Source organism: Haliotis rufescens, unplaced genomic scaffold (assembly GCF_023055435.1).
Source record: "Haliotis rufescens isolate VD_foot unplaced genomic scaffold, xgHalRufe1.0.p SCAF_153, whole genome shotgun sequence".
NCBI classification, from domain to species: Eukaryota; Metazoa; Mollusca; class Gastropoda; order Lepetellida; family Haliotidae; genus Haliotis; species Haliotis rufescens.
In genome coordinates this window covers 26,841-49,066 of record NW_025963839.1, presented here as the reverse complement: position 1 = coordinate 49,066, position 22,226 = coordinate 26,841, and positions in this window count along the sequence as shown.

Sequence of the window (22,226 nt, the reverse complement as noted above, 5' to 3'; positions counted from 1 at the left end):
AATGCATATAAGGCACACCTGGCGCTCAAATGCCACTCGGATGTCAAAGTTGTCGCAGCGCATTGAAATTTTGCATGCGGGTAGACCTTGACCTGGAGGTCACGTTTCCACCGTTCTTGACCCCAGATCACCTCTGTGAGCGAAGCTATGGGCTCCATTATCCAACTGTAACATTGGCTCCAAAGTGAAAAATGTTTCGTTGAGAATGCTCCATTTGACCTAAGGAGTCGTCCTGCAAAGTCTGAGACTCCTACGGCGATTTGACATTTTTGGTCGAAAATGCATATAAGGCACACCTGGCGCTCAAATGCCACTCGGATGTCAAAGTTGTCGCAGCGCATTGAAATTTTGCATGCGGGTAGACCTTGACCTGGAGGTCACGTTTCCACCGTTCTTGACCCCAGATCACCTCTGTGAGCGGAGCTATGGGCTCCATTATCCAACTGTAACATTGGCTCCAAAGTGAAAAATGTTTCGTTGAGAATGCTCCATTTGACCTAAGGAGTCGTCCTGCAAAGTCTGAGACTCCTACGGCGATTTGACATTTTTGGTCGAAAATGCATATAAGGCACACCTGGCGCTCAAATGCCACTCGGATGTCAAAGTTGTCGCAGCGCATTGAAATTTTGCATGCGGGTAGACCTTGACCTGGAGGTCACGTTTCCACCGTTCTTGACCCCAGATCACCTCTGTGAGCGGAGCTATGGGGGCTCCATTATCCAACTGTAACATTGGCTCCAAAGTGAAAAATGTTTCGTTGAGAATGCTCCATTTGACCTAAGGAGTCGTCCTGCAAAGTCTGAGACTCCTACGGCGATTTGACATTTTTGGTCGAAAATGCATATAAGGCTAACATCTGGCGCTCAAATGCCACTCGGATGTCAAAGTTGTCGCAGCGCATTGAAATTTTGCATGCGGGTAGACCTTGACCTGGAGGTCACGTTTCCACCGTTCTTGACCCCAGATCACCTCTGTGAGCGGAGCTATGGGCTCCATTATCCAACTGTAACATTGGCTCCAAAGTGAAAAATGTTTCGTTGAGAATGCTCCATTTGACCTAAGGAGTCGTCCTGCAAAGTCTGAGACTCCTACGGCGATTTGACATTTTGGTCGAAAATGCATATAAGGCACACCTGGCGCTCAAATGCCACTCGGATGTCAAAGTTGTCGCAGCGCATTGAAATTTTGCATGCGGGTAGACCTTGACCTGGAGGTCACGTTTCCACCGTTCTTGACCCCAGATCACCTCTGTGAGCGGAGCTATGGGCTCCATTATCCAACTGTAACATTGGCTCCAAAGTGAAAAATGTTTCGTTGAGAATGCTCCATTTGACCTAAGGAGTCGTCCTGCAAAGTCTGAGACTCCTACGGCGATTTGACATTTTTGGTCGAAAATGCATATAAGGCTAACATCTGGCGCTCAAATGCCACTCGGATGTCAAAGTTGTCGCAGCGCATTGAAATTTTGCATGCGGGTAGACCTTGACCTGGAGGTCACGTTTCCACCGTTCTTGACCCCAGATCACCTCTGTGAGCGGAGCTATGGGCTCCATTATCCAACTGTAACATTGGCTCCAAAGTGAAAAATGTTTCGTTCAGAATGCTCCATTTGACCTAAGGAGTCGTCCTGCAAAGTCTGAGACTCCTACGGCGATTTGACATTTTTGGTCGAAAATGCATATAAGGCACACCTGGCGCTCAAATGCCACTCGGATGTCAAAGTTGTCGCAGCGCATTGAAATTTTGCATGCGGGTAGACCTTGACCTGGAGGTCACGTTTCCACCGTTCTTGACCCCAGATCACCTCTGTGAGCGGAGCTATGGGCTCCATTATCCAACTGTAACATTGGCTCCAAAGTGAAAAATGTTTCGTTGAGAATGCTCCATTTGACCTAAGGAGTCGTCCTGCAAAGTCTGAGACTCCTACGGCGATTTGACATTTTGGTCGAAAATGCATATAAGGCACACCTGGCGCTCACATGCCACTCGGATGTCAAAGTTGTCGCAGCGCATTGAAATTTTGCATGCGGGTAGACCTTGACCTGGAGGTCACGTTTCCACCGTTCTTGACCCCAGATCACCTCTGTGAGCGGAGCTATGGGCTCCATTATCCAACTGTAACATTGGCTCCAAAGTGAAAAATGTTTCGTTCAGAATGCTCCATTTGACCTAAGGAGTCGTCCTGCAAAGTCTGAGACTCCTACGGCGATTTGACATTTTTGGTCGAAAATGCATATAAGGCACACCTGGCGCTCAAATGCCACTCGGATGTCAAAGTTGTCGCAGCGCATTGAAATTTTGCATGCGGGTAGACCTTGACCTGGAGGTCACGTTTCCACCGTTCTTGACCCCAGATCACCTCTGTGAGCGAAGCTATGGGCTCCATTATCCAACTGTAACATTGGCTCCAAAGTGAAAAATGTTTCGTTGAGAATGCTCCATTTGACCTAAGGAGTCGTCCTGCAAAGTCTGAGACTCCTACGGCGATTTGACATTTTGGTCGAAAATGCATATAAGGCACACCTGGCGCTCAAATGCCACTCGGATGTCAAAGTTGTCGCAGCGCATTGAAATTTTGCATGCGGGTAGACCTTGACCTGGAGGTCACGTTTCCACCGTTCTTGACCCCAGATCACCTCTGTGAGCGGAGCTATGGGCTCCATTATCCAACTGTAACATTGGCTCCAAAGTGAAAAATGTTTCGTTGAGAATGCTCCATTTGACCTAAGGAGTCGTCCTGCAAAGTCTGAGACTCCTACGGCGATTTGACATTTTTGGTCGAAAATGCATATAAGGCACACCTGGCGCTCAAATGCCACTCGGATGTCAAAGTTGTCGCAGCGCATTGAAATTTTGCATGCGGGTAGACCTTGACCTGGAGGTCACGTTTCCACCGTTCTTGACCCCAGATCACCTCTGTGAGCGAGCTATGGGCTCCATTATCCAACTGTAACATTGGCTCCAAAGTGAAAAATGTTTCGTTGAGAATGCTCCATTTGACCTAAGGAGTCGTCCTGCAAAGTCTGAGACTCCTACGGCGATTTGACATTTTTGGTCGAAAATGCATATAAGGCTAACATCTGGCGCTCAAATGCCACTCGGATGTCAAAGTTGTCGCAGCGCATTGAAATTTTGCATGCGGGTAGACCTTGACCTGGAGGTCACGTTTCCACCGTTCTTGACCCCCAGATCACCTCTGTGAGCGGAGCTATGGGCTCCATTATCCAACTGTAACATTGGCTCCAAAGTGAAAAATGTTTCGTTGAGAATGCTCCATTTGACCTAAGGAGTCGTCCTGCAAAGTCTGAGACTCCTACGGCGATTTGACATTTTTGGTCGAAAATGCATATAAGGCACACCTGGCGCTCAAATGCCACTCGGATGTCAAAGTTGTCGCAGCGCATTGAAATTTTGCATGCGGGTAGACCTTGACCTGGAGGTCACGTTTCCACCGTTCTTGACCCCAGATCACCTCTGTGAGCGGAGCTATGGGCTCCATTATCCAACTGTAACATTGGCTCCAAAGTGAAAAATGTTTCGTTGAGAATGCTCCATTTGACCTAAGGAGTCGTCCTGCAAAGTCTGAGACTCCTACGGCGATTTGACATTTTTGGTCGAAAATGCATATAAGGCTAACATCTGGCGCTCAAATGCCACTCGGATGTCAAAGTTGTCGCAGCGCATTGAAATTTTGCATGCGGGTAGACCTTGACCTGGAGGTCACGTTTCCACCGTTCTTGACCCCAGATCACCTCTGTGAGCGGAGCTATGGGCTCCATTATCCAACTGTAACATTGGCTCCAAAGTGAAAAATGTTTCGTTCAGAATGCTCCATTTGACCTAAGGAGTCGTCCTGCAAAGTCTGAGACTCCTACGGCGATTTGACATTTTTGGTCGAAAATGCATATAAGGCACACCTGGCGCTCAAATGCCACTCGGATGTCAAAGTTGTCGCAGCGCATTGAAATTTTGCATGCGGGTAGACCTTGACCTGGAGGTCACGTTTCCACCGTTCTTGACCCCAGATCACCTCTGTGAGCGGAGCTATGGGCTCCATTATCCAACTGTAACATTGGCTCCAAAGTGAAAAATGTTTCGTTGAGAATGCTCCATTTGACCTAAGGAGTCGTCCTGCAAAGTCTGAGACTCCTACGGCGATTTGACATTTTGGTCGAAAATGCATATAAGGCACACCTGGCGCTCACATGCCACTCGGATGTCAAAGTTGTCGCAGCGCATTGAAATTTTGCATGCGGGTAGACCTTGACCTGGAGGTCACGTTTCCACCGTTCTTGACCCCAGATCACCTCTGTGAGCGGAGCTATGGGCTCCATTATCCAACTGTAACATTGGCTCCAAAGTGAAAAATGTTTCGTTCAGAATGCTCCATTTGACCTAAGGAGTCGTCCTGCAAAGTCTGAGACTCCTACGGCGATTTGACATTTTTGGTCGAAAATGCATATAAGGCACACCTGGCGCTCAAATGCCACTCGGATGTCAAAGTTGTCGCAGCGCATTGAAATTTTGCATGCGGGTAGACCTTGACCTGGAGGTCACGTTTCCACCGTTCTTGACCCCAGATCACCTCTGTGAGCGAAGCTATGGGCTCCATTATCCAACTGTAACATTGGCTCCAAAGTGAAAAATGTTTCGTTGAGAATGCTCCATTTGACCTAAGGAGTCGTCCTGCAAAGTCTGAGACTCCTACGGCGATTTGACATTTTTGGTCGAAAATGCATATAAGGCTAACATCTGGCGCTCAAATGCCACTCGGATGTCAAAGTTGTCGCAGCGCATTGAAATTTTGCATGCGGGTAGACCTTGACCTGGAGGTCACGTTTCCACCGTTCTTGACCCCAGATCACCTCTGTGAGCGGAGCTATGGGCTCCATTATCCAACTGTAACATTGGCTCCAAAGTGAAAAATGTTTCGTTGAGAATGCTCCATTTGACCTAAGGAGTCGTCCTGCAAAGTCTGAGACTCCTACGGCGATTTGACATTTTTGGTCGAAAATGCATATAAGGCACACCTGGCGCTCAAATGCCACTCGGATGTCAAAGTTGTCGCAGCGCATTGAAATTTTGCATGCGGGTAGACCTTGACCTGGAGGTCACGTTTCCACCGTTCTTGACCCCAGATCACCTCTGTGAGCGGAGCTATGGGCTCCATTATCCAACTGTAACATTGGCTCCAAAGTGAAAAATGTTTCGTTGAGAATGCTCCATTTGACCTAAGGAGTCGTCCTGCAAAGTCTGAGACTCCTACGGCGATTTGACATTTTTGGTCGAAAATGCATATAAGGCTAACATCTGGCGCTCAAATGCCACTCGGATGTCAAAGTTGTCGCAGCGCATTGAAATTTTGCATGCGGGTAGACCTTGACCTGGAGGTCACGTTTCCACCGTTCTTGACCCCAGATCACCTCTGTGAGCGGAGCTATGGGCTCCATTATCCAACTGTAACATTGGCTCCAAAGTGAAAAATGTTTCGTTGAGAATGCTCCATTTGACCTAAGGAGTCGTCCTGCAAAGTCTGAGACTCCTACGGCGATTTGACATTTTTGGTCGAAAATGCATATAAGGCACACCTGGCGCTCAAATGCCACTCGGATGTCAAAGTTGTCGCAGCGCATTGAAATTTTGCATGCGGGTAGACCTTGACCTGGAGGTCACGTTTCCACCGTTCTTGACCCCAGATCACCTCTGTGAGCGGAGCTATGGGCTCCATTATCCAACTGTAACATTGGCTCCAAAGTGAAAAATGTTTCGTTGAGAATGCTCCATTTGACCTAAGGAGTCGTCCTGCAAAGTCTGAGACTCCTACGGCGATTTGACATTTTTGGTCGAAAATGCATATCAGGCTAACATCTGGCGCTCAAATGCCACTCGGATGTCAAAGTTGTCGCAGCGCATTGAAATTTTGCATGCGGGTAGACCTTGACCTGGAGGTCACGTTTCCACCGTTCTTGACCCCAGATCACCTCTGTGAGCGGAGCTATGGGCTCCATTATCCAACTGTAACATTGGCTCCAAAGTGAAAAATGTTTCGTTGAGAATGCTCCATTTGACCTAAGGAGTCGTCCTGCAAAGTCTGAGACTCCTACGGCGATTTGACATTTTTGGTCGAAAATGCATATAAGGCACACCTGGCGCTCAAATGCCACTCGGATGTCAAAGTTGTCGCAGCGCATTGAAATTTTGCATGCGGGTAGACCTTGACCTGGAGGTCACGTTTCCACCGTTCTTGACCCCAGATCACCTCTGTGAGCGGAGCTATGGGCTCCATTATCCAACTGTAACATTGGCTCCAAAGTGAAAAATGTTTCGTTGAGAATGCTCCATTTGACCTAAGGAGTCGTCCTGCAAAGTCTGAGACTCCTACGGCGATTTGACATTTTTGGTCGAAAATGCATATAAGGCTAACATCTGGCGCTCAAATGCCACTCGGATGTCAAAGTTGTCGCAGCGCATTGAAATTTTGCATGCGGGTAGACCTTGACCTGGAGGTCACGTTTCCACCGTTCTTGACCCCAGATCACCTCTGTGAGCGGAGCTATGGGCTCCATTATCCAACTGTAACATTGGCTCCAAAGTGAAAAATGTTTCGTTCAGAATGCTCCATTTGACCTAAGGAGTCGTCCTGCAAAGTCTGAGACTCCTACGGCGATTTGACATGTTTGGTCGAAAATGCATATAAGGCACACCTGGCGCTCAAATGCCACTCGGATGTCAAAGTTGTCGCAGCGCATTGAAATTTTGCATGCGGGTAGACCTTGACCTGGAGGTCACGTTTCCACCGTTCTTGACCCCAGATCACCTCTGTGAGCGGAGCTATGGGCTCCATTATCCAACTGTAACATTGGCTCCAAAGTGAAAAATGTTTCGTTGAGAATGCTCCATTTGACCTAAGGAGTCGTCCTGCAAAGTCTGAGACTCCTACGGCGATTTGACATTTTTGGTCGAAAATGCATATAAGGCTAACATCTGGCGCTCAAATGCCACTCGGATGTCAAAGTTGTCGCAGCGCATTGAAATTTTGCATGCGGGTAGACCTTGACCTGGAGGTCACGTTTCCACCGTTCTTGACCCCAGATCACCTCTGTGAGCGGAGCTATGGGCTCCATTATCCAACTGTAACATTGGCTCCAAAGTGAAAAATGTTTCGTTGAGAATGCTCCATTTGACCTAAGGAGTCGTCCTGCAAAGTCTGAGACTCCTACGGCGATTTGACATTTTTGGTCGAAAATGCATATAAGGCTAACATCTGGCGCTCAAATGCCACTCGGATGTCAAAGTTGTCGCAGCGCATTGAAATTTTGCATGCGGGTAGACCTTGACCTGGAGGTCACGTTTCCACCGTTCTTGACCCCAGATCACCTCTGTGAGCGGAGCTATGGGCTCCATTATCCAACTGTAACATTGGCTCCAAAGTGAAAAATGTTTCGTTGAGAATGCTCCATTTGACCTAAGGAGTCGTCCTGCAAAGTCTGAGACTCCTACGGCGATTTGACATTTTTGGTCGAAAATGCATATAAGGCACACCTGGCGCTCAAATGCCACTCGGATGTCAAAGTTGTCGCAGCGCATTGAAATTTTGCATGCGGGTAGACCTTGACCTGGAGGTCACGTTTCCACCGTTCTTGACCCCAGATCACCTCTGTGAGCGGAGCTATGGGCTCCATTATCCAACTGTAACATTGGCTCCAAAGTGAAAAATGTTTCGTTGAGAATGCTCCATTTGACCTAAGGAGTCGTCCTGCAAAGTCTGAGACTCCTACGGCGATTTGACATTTTTGGTCGAAAATGCATATAAGGCACACCTGGCGCTCAAATGCCACTCGGATGTCAAAGTTGTCGCAGCGCATTGAAATTTTGCATGCGGGTAGACCTTGACCTGGAGGTCACGTTTCCACCGTTCTTGACCCCAGATCACCTCTGTGAGCGGAGCTATGGGCTCCATTATCCAACTGTAACATTGGCTCCAAAGTGAAAAATGTTTCGTTGAGAATGCTCCATTTGACCTAAGGAGTCGTCCTGCAAAGTCTGAGACTCCTACGGCGATTTGACATTTTTGGTCGAAAATGCATATAAGGCACACCTGGCGCTCAAATGCCACTCGGATGTCAAAGTTGTCGCAGCGCATTGAAATTTTGCATGCGGGTAGACCTTGACCTGGAGGTCACGTTTCCACCGTTCTTGACCCCAGATCACCTCTGTGAGCGGAGCTATGGGCTCCATTATCCAACTGTAACATTGGCTCCAAAGTGAAAAATGTTTCGTTGAGAATGCTCCATTTGACCTAAGGAGTCGTCCTGCAAAGTCTGAGACTCCTACGGCGATTTGACATTTTTGGTCGAAAATGCATATAAGGCTAACATCTGGCGCTCAAATGCCACTCGGATGTCAAAGTTGTCGCAGCGCATTGAAATTTTGCATGCGGGTAGACCTTGACCTGGAGGTCACGTTTCCACCGTTCTTGACCCCAGATCACCTCTGTGAGCGGAGCTATGGGCTCCATTATCCAACTGTAACATTGGCTCCAAAGTGAAAAATGTTTCGTTGAGAATGCTCCATTTGACCTAAGGAGTCGTCCTGCAAAGTCTGAGACTCCTACGGCGATTTGACATTTTTGGTCGAAAATGCATATAAGGCACACCTGGCGCTCAAATGCCACTCGGATGTCAAAGTTGTCGCAGCGCATTGAAATTTTGCATGCGGGTAGACCTTGACCTGGAGGTCACGTTTCCACCGTTCTTGACCCCAGATCACCTCTGTGAGCGGAGCTATGGGCTCCATTATCCAACTGTAACATTGGCTCCAAAGTGAAAAATGTTTCGTTCAGAATGCTCCATTTGACCTAAGGAGTCGTCCTGCAAAGTCTGAGACTCCTACGGCGATTTGACATTTTTGGTCGAAAATGCATATAAGGCACACACCTGGCGCTCAAATGCCACTCGGATGTCAAAGTTGTCGCAGCGCATTGAAATTTTGCATGCGGGTAGACCTTGACCTGGAGGTCACGTTTCCACCGTTCTTGACCCCAGATCACCTCTGTGAGCGGAGCTATGGGCTCCATTATCCAACTGTAACATTGGCTCCAAAGTGAAAAATGTTTCGTTGAGAATGCTCCATTTGACCTAAGGAGTCGTCCTGCAAAGTCTGAGACTCCTACGGCGATTTGACATTTTTGGTCGAAAATGCATATAAGGCACACCTGGCGCTCAAATGCCACTCGGATGTCAAAGTTGTCGCAGCGCATTGAAATTTTGCATGCGGGTAGACCTTGACCTGGAGGTCACGTTTCCACCGTTCTTGACCCCAGATCACCTCTGTGAGCGGAGCTATGGGCTCCATTATCCAACTGTAACATTGGCTCCAAAGTGAAAAATGTTTCGTTCAGAATGCTCCATTTGACCTAAGGAGTCGTCCTGCAAAGTCTGAGACTCCTACGGCGATTTGACATTTTTGGTCGAAAATGCATATAAGGCACACACCTGGCGCTCAAATGCCACTCGGATGTCAAAGTTGTCGCAGCGCATTGAAATTTTGCATGCGGGTAGACCTTGACCTGGAGGTCACGTTTCCACCGTTCTTGACCCCAGATCACCTCTGTGAGCGGAGCTATGGGCTCCATTATCCAACTGTAACATTGGCTCCAAAGTGAAAAATGTTTCGTTGAGAATGCTCCATTTGACCTAAGGAGTCGTCCTGCAAAGTCTGAGACTCCTACGGCGATTTGACATTTTTGGTCGAAAATGCATATAAGGCTAACATCTGGCGCTCAAATGCCACTCGGATGTCAAAGTTGTCGCAGCGCATTGAAATTTTGCATGCGGGTAGACCTTGACCTGGAGGTCACGTTTCCACCGTTCTTGACCCCAGATCACCTCTGTGAGCGGAGCTATGGGCTCCATTATCCAACTGTAACATTGGCTGCAAAGTGAAAAATGTTTCGTTGAGAATGCTCCATTTGACCTAAGGAGTCGTCCTGCAAAGTCTGAGACTCCTACGGCGATTTGACATTTTTGGTCGAAAATGCATATAAGGCTAACATCTGGCGCTCAAATGCCACTCGGATGTCAAAGTTGTCGCAGCGCATTGAAATTTTGCATGCGGGTAGACCTTGACCTGGAGGTCACGTTTCCACCGTTCTTGACCCCAGATCACCTCTGTGAGCGGAGCTATGGGCTCCATTATCCAACTGTAACATTGGCTCCAAAGTGAAAAATGTTTCGTTGAGGATGCTCCATTTGACCTAAGGAGTCGTCCTGCAAAGTCTGAGACTCCTACGGCGATTTGACATTTTTGGTCGAAAATGCATATAAGGCACACCTGGCGCTCAAATGCCACTCGGATGTCAAAGTTGTCGCAGCGCATTGAAATTTTGCATGCGGGTAGACCTTGACCTGGAGGTCACGTTTCCACCGTTCTTGACCCCAGATCACCTCTGTGAGCGGAGCTATGGGCTCCATTATCCAACTGTAACATTGGCTCCAAAGTGAAAAATGTTTCGTTGAGAATGCTCCATTTGACCTAAGGAGTCGTCCTGCAAAGTCTGAGACTCCTACGGCGATTTGACATTTTTGGTCGAAAATGCATATAAGGCTAACACCTGGCGCTCAAATGCCACTCGGATGTCAAAGTTGTCACAGCGCATTGAAATTTTGCATGCGGGTAGACCTTGACCTGGAGGTCACGTTTCCACCGTTCTTGACCCCAGATCACCTCTGTGAGCGGAGCTATGGGCTCCATTATCCAACTGTAACATTGGCTCCAAAGTGAAAAATGTTTCGTTGAGAATGCTCCATTTGACCTAAGGAGTCGTCCTGCAAAGTCTGAGACTCCTACGGCGATTTGACATTTTTGGTCGAAAATGCATATCAGGTTAACATCTGGCGCTCAAATGCCACTCGGATGTCAAAGTTGTCGCAGCGCATTGAAATTTTGCATGCGGGTAGACCTTGACCTGGAGGTCACGTTTCCACCGTTCTTGACCCCAGATCACCTCTGTGAGCGGAGCTATGGGCTCCATTATCCAACTGTAACATTGGCTCCAAAGTGAAAAATGTTTCGTTCAGAATGCTCCATTTGACCTAAGGAGTCGTCCTGCAAAGTCTGAGACTCCTACGGCGATTTGACATTTTTGGTCGAAAATGCATATAAGGCACACCTGGCGCTCAAATGCCACTCGGATGTCAAAGTTGTCGCAGCGCATTGAAATTTTGCATGCGGGTAGACCTTGACCTGGAGGTCACGTTTCCACCGTTCTTGACCCCAGATCACCTCTGTGAGCGGAGCTATGGGCTCCATTATCCAACTGTAACATTGGCTCCAAAGTGAAAAATGTTTCGTTGAGAATGCTCCATTTGACCTAAGGAGTCGTCCTGCAAAGTCTGAGACTCCTACGGCGATTTGACATTTTTGGTCGAAAATGCATATAAGGCTAACATCTGGCGCTCAAATGCCACTCGGATGTCAAAGTTGTCGCAGCGCATTGAAATTTTGCATGCGGGTAGACCTTGACCTGGAGGTCACGTTTCCACCGTTCTTGACCCCAGATCACCTCTGTGAGCGGAGCTATGGGCTCCATTATCCAACTGTAACATTGGCTCCAAAGTGAAAAATGTTTCGTTGAGGATGCTCCATTTGACCTAAGGAGTCGTCCTGCAAAGTCTGAGACTCCTACGGCGATTTGACATTTTTGGTCGAAAATGCATATAAGGCACACCTGGCGCTCAAATGCCACTCGGATGTCAAAGTTGTCGCAGCGCATTGAAATTTTGCATGCGGGTAGACCTTGACCTGGAGGTCACGTTTCCACCGTTCTTGACCCCAGATCACCTCTGTGAGCGGAGCTATGGGCTCCATTATCCAACTGTAACATTGGCTCCAAAGTGAAAAATGTTTCGTTGAGAATGCTCCATTTGACCTAAGGAGTCGTCCTGCAAAGTCTGAGACTCCTACGGCGATTTGACATTTTGGGTCGAAAATGCATATAAGGCACACCTGGTGCTCAAATGCCACTCGGATGTCAAAGTTGTCGCAGCGCATTGAAATTTTGCATGCGGGTAGACCTTGACCTGGAGGTCACGTTTCCACCGTTCTTGACCCCAGATCACCTCTGTGAGCGGAGCTATGGGCTCCATTATCCAACTGTAACATTGGCTCCAAAGTGAAAAATGTTTCGTTGAGAATGCTCCATTTGACCTAAGGAGTCGTCCTGCAAAGTCTGAGACTCCTACGGCGATTTGACATTTTTGGTCGAAAATGCATATAAGGCTAACATCTGGCGCTCAAATGCCACTCGGATGTCAAAGTTGTCGCAGCGCATTGAAATTTTGCATGCGGGTAGACCTTGACCTGGAGGTCACGTTTCCACCGTTCTTGACCCCAGATCACCTCTGTGAGCGGAGCTATGGGCTCCATTATCCAACTGTAACATTGGCTCCAAAGTGAAAAATGTTTCGTTGAGAATGCTCCATTTGACCTAAGGAGTCGTCCTGCAAAGTCTGAGACTCCTACGGCGATTTGACATTTTTGGTCGAAATTGCATATAAGGCTAACACCTGGCGCTCAAATGCCACTCGGATGTCAAAGTTGTCGCAGCGCATTGAAATTTTGCATGCGGGTAGACCTTGACCTGGAGGTCACGTTTCCACCGTTCTTGACCCCAGATCACCTCTGTGAGCGGAGCTATGGGCTCCATTATCCAACTGTAACATTGGCTCCAAAGTGAAAAATGTTTCGTTGAGGATGCTCCATTTGACCTAAGGAGTCGTCCTGCAAAGTCTGAGACTCCTACGGCGATTTGACATTTTTGGTCGAAAATGCATATAAGGCACACCTGGCGCTCAAATGCCACTCGGATGTCAAAGTTGTCGCAGCGCATTGAAATTTTGCATGCGGGTAGACCTTGACCTGGAGGTCACGTTTCCACCGTTCTTGACCCCAGATCACCTCTGTGAGCGGAGCTATGGGCTCCATTATCCAACTGTAACATTGGCTCCAAAGTGAAAAATGTTTCGTTCAGAATGCTCCATTTGACCTAAGGAGTCGTCCTGCAAAGTCTGAGACTCCTACGGCGATTTGACATTTTTGGTCGAAAATGCATATAAGGCTAACATCTGGCGCTCAAATGCCACTCGGATGTCAAAGTTGTCGCAGCGCATTGAAATTTTGCATGCGGGTAGACCTTGACCTGGAGGTCACGTTTCCACCGTTCTTGACCCCAGATCACCTCTGTGAGCGGAGCTATGGGCTCCATTATCCAACTGTAACATTGGCTCCAAAGTGAAAAATGTTTCGTTGAGAATGCTCCATTTGACCTAAGGAGTCGTCCTGCAAAGTCTGAGACTCCTACGGCGATTTGACATTTTTGGTCGAAAATGCATATAAGGCTAACATCTGGCGCTCAAATGCCACTCGGATGTCAAAGTTGTCGCAGCGCATTGAAATTTTGCATGCGGGTAGACCTTGACCTGGAGGTCACGTTTCCACCGTTCTTGACCCCAGATCACCTCTGTGAGCGGAGCTATGGGCTCCATTATCCAACTGTAACATTGGCTCCAAAGTGAAAAATGTTTCGTTCAGAATGCTCCATTTGACCTAAGGAGTCGTCCTGCAAAGTCTGAGACTCCTACGGCGATTTGACATTTTTGGTCGAAAATGCATATAAGGCACACCTGGCGCTCAAATGCCACTCGGATGTCAAAGTTGTCGCAGCGCATTGAAATTTTGCATGCGGGTAGACCTTGACCTGGAGGTCACGTTTCCACCGTTCTTGACCCCAGATCACCTCTGTGAGCGGAGCTATGGGCTCCATTATCCAACTGTAACATTGGCTCCAAAGTGAAAAATGTTTCGTTGAGGATGCTCCATTTGACCTAAGGAGTCGTCCTGCAAAGTCTGAGACTCCTACGGCGATTTGACATTTTTGGTCGAAAATGCATATAAGGCACACCTGGCGCTCAAATGCCACTCGGATGTCAAAGTTGTCGCAGCGCATTGAAATTTTGCATGCGGGTAGACCTTGACCTGGAGGTCACGTTTCCACCGTTCTTGACCCCAGATCACCTCTGTGAGCGGAGCTATGGGCTCCATTATCCAACTGTAACATTGGCTCCAAAGTGAAAAATGTTTCGTTGAGAATGCTCCATTTGACCTAAGGAGTCGTCCTGCAAAGTCTGAGACTCCTACGGCGATTTGACATTTTGGGTCGAAAATGCATATAAGGCACACCTGGCGCTCAAATGCCACTCGGATGTCAAAGTTGTCGCAGCGCATTGAAATTTTGCATGCGGGTAGACCTTGACCTGGAGGTCACGTTTCCACCGTTCTTGACCCCAGATCACCTCTGTGAGCGGAGCTATGGGCTCCATTATCCAACTGTAACATTGGCTCCAAAGTGAAAAATGTTTCGTTGAGAATGCTCCATTTGACCTAAGGAGTCGTCCTGCAAAGTCTGAGACTCCTACGGCGATTTGACATTTTTGGTCGAAAATGCATATAAGGCTAACATCTGGCGCTCAAATGCCACTCGGATGTCAAAGTTGTCGCAGCGCATTGAAATTTTGCATGCGGGTAGACCTTGACCTGGAGGTCACGTTTCCACCGTTCTTGACCCCAGATCACCTCTGTGAGCGGAGCTATGGGCTCCATTATCCAACTGTAACATTGGCTCCAAAGTGAAAAATGTTTCGTTGAGAATGCTCCATTTGACCTAAGGAGTCGTCCTGCAAAGTCTGAGACTCCTACGGCGATTTGACATTTTTGGTCGAAATTCCATATAAGGCTAACACCTGGCGCTCAAATGCCACTCGGATGTCAAAGTTGTCGCAGCGCATTGAAATTTTGCATGCGGGTAGACCTTGACCTGGAGGTCACGTTTCCACCGTTCTTGACCCCAGATCACCTCTGTGAGCGGAGCTATGGGCTCCATTATCCAACTGTAACATTGGCTCCAAAGTGAAAAATGTTTCGTTGAGGATGCTCCATTTGACCTAAGGAGTCGTCCTGCAAAGTCTGAGACTCCTACGGCGATTTGACATTTTTGGTCGAAAATGCATATAAGGCACACCTGGCGCTCAAATGCCACTCGGATGTCAAAGTTGTCGCAGCGCATTGAAATTTTGCATGCGGGTAGACCTTGACCTGGAGGTCACGTTTCCACCGTTCTTGACCCCAGATCACCTCTGTGAGCGGAGCTATGGGCTCCATTATCCAACTGTAACATTGGCTCCAAAGTGAAAAATGTTTCGTTGAGAATGCTCCATTTGACCTAAGGAGTCGTCCTGCAAAGTCTGAGACTCCTACGGCGATTTGACATTTTTGGTCGAAAATGCATATAAGGCTAACATCTGGCGCTCAAATGCCACTCGGATGTCAAAGTTGTCGCAGCGCATTGAAATTTTGCATGCGGGTAGACCTTGACCTGGAGGTCACGTTTCCACCGTTCTTGACCCCAGATCACCTCTGTGAGCGGAGCTATGGGCTCCATTATCCAACTGTAACATTGGCTCCAAAGTGAAAAATGTTTCGTTCAGAATGCTCCATTTGACCTAAGGAGTCGTCCTGCAAAGTCTGAGACTCCTACGGCGATTTGACATTTTTGGTCGAAAATGCATATAAGGCACACCTGGCGCTCAAATGCCACTCGGATGTCAAAGTTGTCGCAGCGCATTGAAATTTTGCATGCGGGTAGACCTTGACCTGGAGGTCACGTTTCCACCGTTCTTGACCCCAGATCACCTCTGTGAGCGGAGCTATGGGCTCCATTATCCAACTGTAACATTGGCTCCAAAGTGAAAAATGTTTCGTTGAGGATGCTCCATTTGACCTAAGGAGTCGTCCTGCAAAGTCTGAGACTCCTACGGCGATTTGACATTTTTGGTCGAAAATGCATATAAGGCACACCTGGCGCTCAAATGCCACTCGGATGTCAAAGTTGTCGCAGCGCATTGAAATTTTGCATGCGGGTAGACCTTGACCTGGAGGTCACGTTTCCACCGTTCTTGACCCAAGATCACCTCTGTGAGCGGAGCTATGGGCTCCATTATCCAACTGTAACATTGGCTCCAAAGTGAAAAATGTTTCGTTGAGAATGCTCCATTTGACCTAAGGAGTCGTCCTGCAAAGTCTGAGACTCCTACGGCGATTTGACATTTTTGGTCGAAAATGCATATAAGGCACACCTGGCGCTCAAATGCCACTCGGATGTCAAAGTTGTCGCAGCGCATTGAAATTTTGCATGCGGGTAGACCTTGACCTGGAGGTCACGTTTCCACCGTTCTTGACCCCAGATCACCTCTGTGAGCGGAGCTATGGGCTCCATTATCCAACTGTAACATTGGCTCCAAAGTGAAAAATGTTTCGTTGAGAATGCTCCATTTGACCTAAGGAGTCGTCCTGCAAAGTCTGAGACTCCTACGGCGATTTGACATTTTTGGTCGAAAATGCATATAAGGCTAACATCTGGCGCTCAAATGCCACTCGGATGTCAAAGTTGTCGCAGCGCATTGAAATTTTGCATGCGGGTAGACCTTGACCTGGAGGTCACGTTTCCACCGTTCTTGACCCCAGATCACCTCTGTGAGCGGAGCTATGGGCTCCATTATCCAACTGTAACATTGGCTCCAAAGTGAAAAATGTTTCGTTGAGAATGCTCCATTTGACCTAAGGAGTCGTCCTGCAAAGTCTGAGACTCCTACGGCGATTTGACATTTTTGGTCGAAAATGCATATAAGGCACACCTGGCGCTCAAATGCCACTCGGATGTCAAAGTTGTCGCAGCGCATTGAAATTTTGCATGCGGGTAGACCTTGACCTGGAGGTCACGTTTCCACCGTTCTTGACCCCAGATCACCTCTGTGAGCGGAGCTATGGGCTCCATTATCCAACTGTAACATTGGCTCCAAAGTGAAAAATGTTTCGTTGAGAATGCTCCATTTGACCTAAGGAGTCGTCCTGCAAAGTCTGAGACTCCTACGGCGATTTGACATTTTTGGTCGAAAATGCATATAAGGCTAACATCTGGCGCTCAAATGCCACTCGGATGTCAAAGTTGTCGCAGCGCATTGAAATTTTGCATGCGGGTAGACCTTGACCTGGAGGTCACGTTTCCACAATTCTTGACCCCAGATCACCTCTGTGAGCGGAGCTATGGGCTCCATTATCCAACTGTAACATTGGCTCCAAAGTGAAAAATGTTTCGTTCAGAATGCTCCATTTGACCTAAGGAGTCGTCCTGCAAAGTCTGAGACTCCTACGGCGATTTGACATTTTTGGTCGAAAATGCATATAAGGCTAACATCTGGCGCTCAAATGCCACTCGGATGTCAAAGTTGTCGCAGCGCATTGAAATTTTGCATGCGGGTAGACCTTGACCTGGAGGTCACGTTTCCACCGTTCTTGACCCCAGATCACCTCTGTGAGCGGAGCTATGGGCTCCATTATCCAACTGTAACATTGGCTCCAAAGTGAAAAATGTTTCGTTGAGAATGCTCCATTTGACCTAAGGAGTCGTCCTGCAAAGTCTGAGACTCCTACGGCGATTTGACATTTTTGGTCGAAAATGCATATAAGGCACACCTGGCGCTCAAATGCCACTCGGATGTCAAAGTTGTCGCAGCGCATTGAAATTTTGCATGCGGGTAGACCTTGACCTGGAGGTCACGTTTCCACCGTTCTTGACCCCAGATCACCTCTGTGAGCGGAGCTATGGGCTCCATTATCCAACTGTAACATTGGCTCCAAAGTGAAAAATGTTTCGTTGAGAATGCTCCATTTGACCAAAGGAGTCGTCCTGCAAAGTCTGAGACTCCTACGGCGATTTGACATTTTTGGTCGAAAATGCATATAAGGCACACCTGGCGCTCAAATGCCACTCGGATGTCAAAGTTGTCGCAGCGCATTGAAATTTTGCATGCGGGTAGACCTTGACCTGGAGGTCACGTTTCCACCGTTCTTGACCCCAGATCACCTCTGTGAGCGGAGCTATGGGCTCCATTATCCAACTGTAACATTGGCTCCAAAGTGAAAAATGTTTCGTTGAGAATGCTCCATTTGACCAAAGGAGTCGTCCTGCAAAGTCTGAGACTCCTACGGCGATTTGACATTTTTGGTCGAAAATGCATATAAGGCACACCTGGCGCTCAAATGCCACTCGGATGTCAAAGTTGTCGCAGCGCATTGAAATTTTGCATGCGGGTAGACCTTGACCTGGAGGTCACGTTTCCACCGTTCGTGACCCCAGATCACCTCTGTGAGCGGAGCTATGGGCTCCATTATCCAACTGTAACATTGGCTCCAAAGTGAAAAATGTTTCGTTGAGAATGCTCCATTTGACCTAAGGAGTCGTCCTGCAAAGTCTGAGACTCCTACGGCGATTTGACATTTTTGGTCGAAAATGCATATAAGGCTAACATCTGGCGCTCAAATGCCACTCGGATGTCAAAGTTGTCGCAGCGCATTGAAATTTTGCATGCGGGTAGACCTTGACCTGGAGGTCACGTTTCCACCGTTCTTGACCCCAGATCACCTCTGTGAGCGGAGCTATGGGCTCCATTATCCAACTGTAACATTGGCTCCAAAGTGAAAAATGTTTCGTTGAGAATGCTCCATTTGACCTAAGGAGTCGTCCTGCAAAGTCTGAGACTCCTACGGCGATTTGACATTTTTGGTCGAAAATGCATATAAGGCACACCTGGCGCTCAAATGCCACTCGGATGTCAAAGTTGTCGCAGCGCATTGAAATTTTGCATGCGGGTAGACCTTGACCTGGAGGTCACGTTTCCACCGTTCTTGACCCCAGATCACCTCTGTGAGCGGAGCTATGGGCTCCATTATCCAACTGTAACATTGGCTCCAAAGTGAAAAATGTTTCGTTCAGAATGCTCCATTTGACCTAAGGAGTCGTCCTGCAAAGTCTGAGACTCCTACGGCGATTTGACATTTTTGGTCGAAAATGCATATAAGGCTAACACCTGGCGCTCAAATGCCACTCGGATGTCAAAGTTGTCACAGCGCATTGAAATTTTGCATGCGGGTAGACCTTGACCTGGAGGTCACGTTTCCACCGTTCTTGACCCCAGATCACCTCTGTGAGCGGAGCTATGGGCTCCATTATCCAACTGTAACATTGGCTCCAAAGTGAAAAATGTTTCGTTGAAAATGCTCCATTTGACCTAAGGAGTCGTCCTGCAAAGTCTGAGACTCCTACGGCGATTTGACATTTTTGGTCGAAAATGCATATAAGGCTAACATCTGGCGCTCAAATGCCACTCGGATGTCAAAGTTGTCGCAGCGCATTGAAATTTTGCATGCGGGTAGACCTTGACCTGGAGGTCACGTTTCCACCGTTCTTGACCCCAGATCACCTCTGTGAGCGGAGCTATGGGCTCCATTATCCAACTGTAACATTGGCTCCAAAGTGAAAAATGTTTCGTTGAGAATGCTCCATTTGACCTAAGGAGTCGTCCTGCAAAGTCTGAGACTCCTACGGCGATTTGACATTTTTGGTCGAAAATGCATATAAGGCACACCTGGCGCTCAAATGCCACTCGGATGTCAAAGTTGTCGCAGCGCATTGAAATTTTGCATGCGGGTAGACCTTGACCTGGAGGTCACGTTTCCACCGTTCTTGACCCCAGATCACCTCTGTGACCGGAGCTATGGGCTCCATTATCCAACTGTAACATTGGCTCCAAAGTGAAAAATGTTTCGTTGAGAATGCTCCATTTGACCAAATGAGTCGTCCTGCAAAGTCTGAGACTCCTACGGCGATTTGACATTTTTGGTCGAAAATGCATATAAGGCACACCTGGCGCTCAAATGCCACTCGGATGTCAAAGTTGTCGCAGCGCATTGAAATTTTGCATGCGGGTAGACCTTGACCTGGAGGTCACGTTTCCACCGTTCTTGACCCCAGATCACCTCTGTGAGCGGAGCTATGGGCTCCATTATCCAACTGTAACATTGGCTCCAAAGTGAAAAATGTTTCGTTGAGAATGCTCCATTTGACCTAAGGAGTCGTCCTGCAAAGTCTGAGACTCCTACGGCGATTTGACATTTTTGGTCGAAAATGCATATAAGGCTAACATCTGGCGCTCAAATGCCACTCGGATGTCAAAGTTGTCGCAGCGCATTGAAATTTTGCATGCGGGTAGACCTTGACCTGGAGGTCACGTTTCCACCGTTCTTGACCCCAGATCACCTCTGTGAGCGGAGCTATGGGCTCCATTATCCAACTGTAACATTGGCTCCAAAGTGAAAAATGTTTCGTTGAGAATGCTCCATTTGACCTAAGGAGTCGTCCTGCAAAGTCTGAGACTCCTACGGCGATTTGACATTTTTGGTCGAAATTGCATATAAGGCTAACACCTGGCGCTCAAATGCCACTCGGATGTCAAAGTTGTCGCAGCGCATTGAAATTTTGCATGCGGGTAGACCTTGACCTGGAGGTCACGTTTCCACCGCTCTTGACCCCAGATCACCTCTGTGAGCGGAGCTATGGGCTCCATTATCCAACTGTAACATTGGCTCCAAAGTGAAAAATGTTTCGTTGAGGATGCTCCATTTGACCTAAGGAGTCGTCCTGCAAAGTCTGAGACTCCTACGGCGATTTGACATTTTTGGTCGAAAATGCATATAAGGCACACCTGGCGCTCAAATGCCACTCGGATGTCAAAGTTGTCGCAGCGCATTGAAATTTTGCATGCGGGTAGACCTTGACCTGGAGGTCACGTTTCCACCGTTCTTGACCCCAGATCACCTCTGTGAGCGGAGCTATGGGCTCCATTATCCAACTGTAACATTGGCTCCAAAGTGAAAAATGTTTCGTTGAAAATGCTCCATTTGACCTAAGGAGTCGTCCTGCAAAGTCTGAGACTCCTACGGCGATTTGACATTTTTGGTCGAAAATGCATATAAGGCTAACATCTGGCGCTCAAATGCCACTCGGATGTCAAAGTTGTCGCAGCGCATTGAAATTTTGCATGCGGGTAGACCTTGACCTGGAGGTCACGTTTCCACCGTTCTTGACCCCAGATCACCTCTGTGAGCGGAGCTATGGGCTCCATTATCCAACTGTAACATTGGCTCCAAAGTGAAAAATGTTTCGTTGAGAATGCTCCATTTGACCTAAGGAGTCGTCCTGCAAAGTCTGAGACTCCTACGGCGATTTGACATTTTTGGTCGAAAATGCATATAAGGCACACCTGGCGCTCAAATGCCACTCGGATGTCAAAGTTGTCGCAGCGCATTGAAATTTTGCATGCGGGTAGACCTTGACCTGGAGGTCACGTTTCCACCGTTCTTGACCCCAGATCACCTCTGTGACCGGAGCTATGGGCTCCATTATCCAACTGTAACATTGGCTCCAAAGTGAAAAATGTTTCGTTGAGAATGCTCCATTTGACCAAATGAGTCGTCCTGCAAAGTCTGAGACTCCTACGGCGATTTGACATTTTTGGTCGAAAATGCATATAAGGCACACCTGGCGCTCAAATGCCACTCGGATGTCAAAGTTGTCGCAGCGCATTGAAATTTTGCATGCGGGTAGACCTTGACCTGGAGGTCACGTTTCCACCGTTCTTGACCCCAGATCACCTCTGTGAGCGGAGCTATGGGCTCCATTATCCAACTGTAACATTGGCTCCAAAGTGAAAAATGTTTCGTTGAGAATGCTCCATTTGACCTAAGGAGTCGTCCTGCAAAGTCTGAGACTCCTACGGCGATTTGACATTTTTGGTCGAAAATGCATATAAGGCTAACATCTGGCGCTCAAATGCCACTCGGATGTCAAAGTTGTCGCAGCGCATTGAAATTTTGCATGCGGGTAGACCTTGACCTGGAGGTCACGTTTCCACCGTTCTTGACCCCAGATCACCTCTGTGAGCGGAGCTATGGGCTCCATTATCCAACTGTAACATTGGCTCCAAAGTGAAAAATGTTTCGTTGAGAATGCTCCATTTGACCTAAGGAGTCGTCCTGCAAAGTCTGAGACTCCTACGGCGATTTGACATTTTTGGTCGAAATTGCATATAAGGCTAACACCTGGCGCTCAAATGCCACTCGGATGTCAAAGTTGTCGCAGCGCATTGAAATTTTGCATGCGGGTAGACCTTGACCTGGAGGTCACGTTTCCACCGCTCTTGACCCCAGATCACCTCTGTGAGCGGAGCTATGGGCTCCATTATCCAACTGTAACATTGGCTCCAAAGTGAAAAATG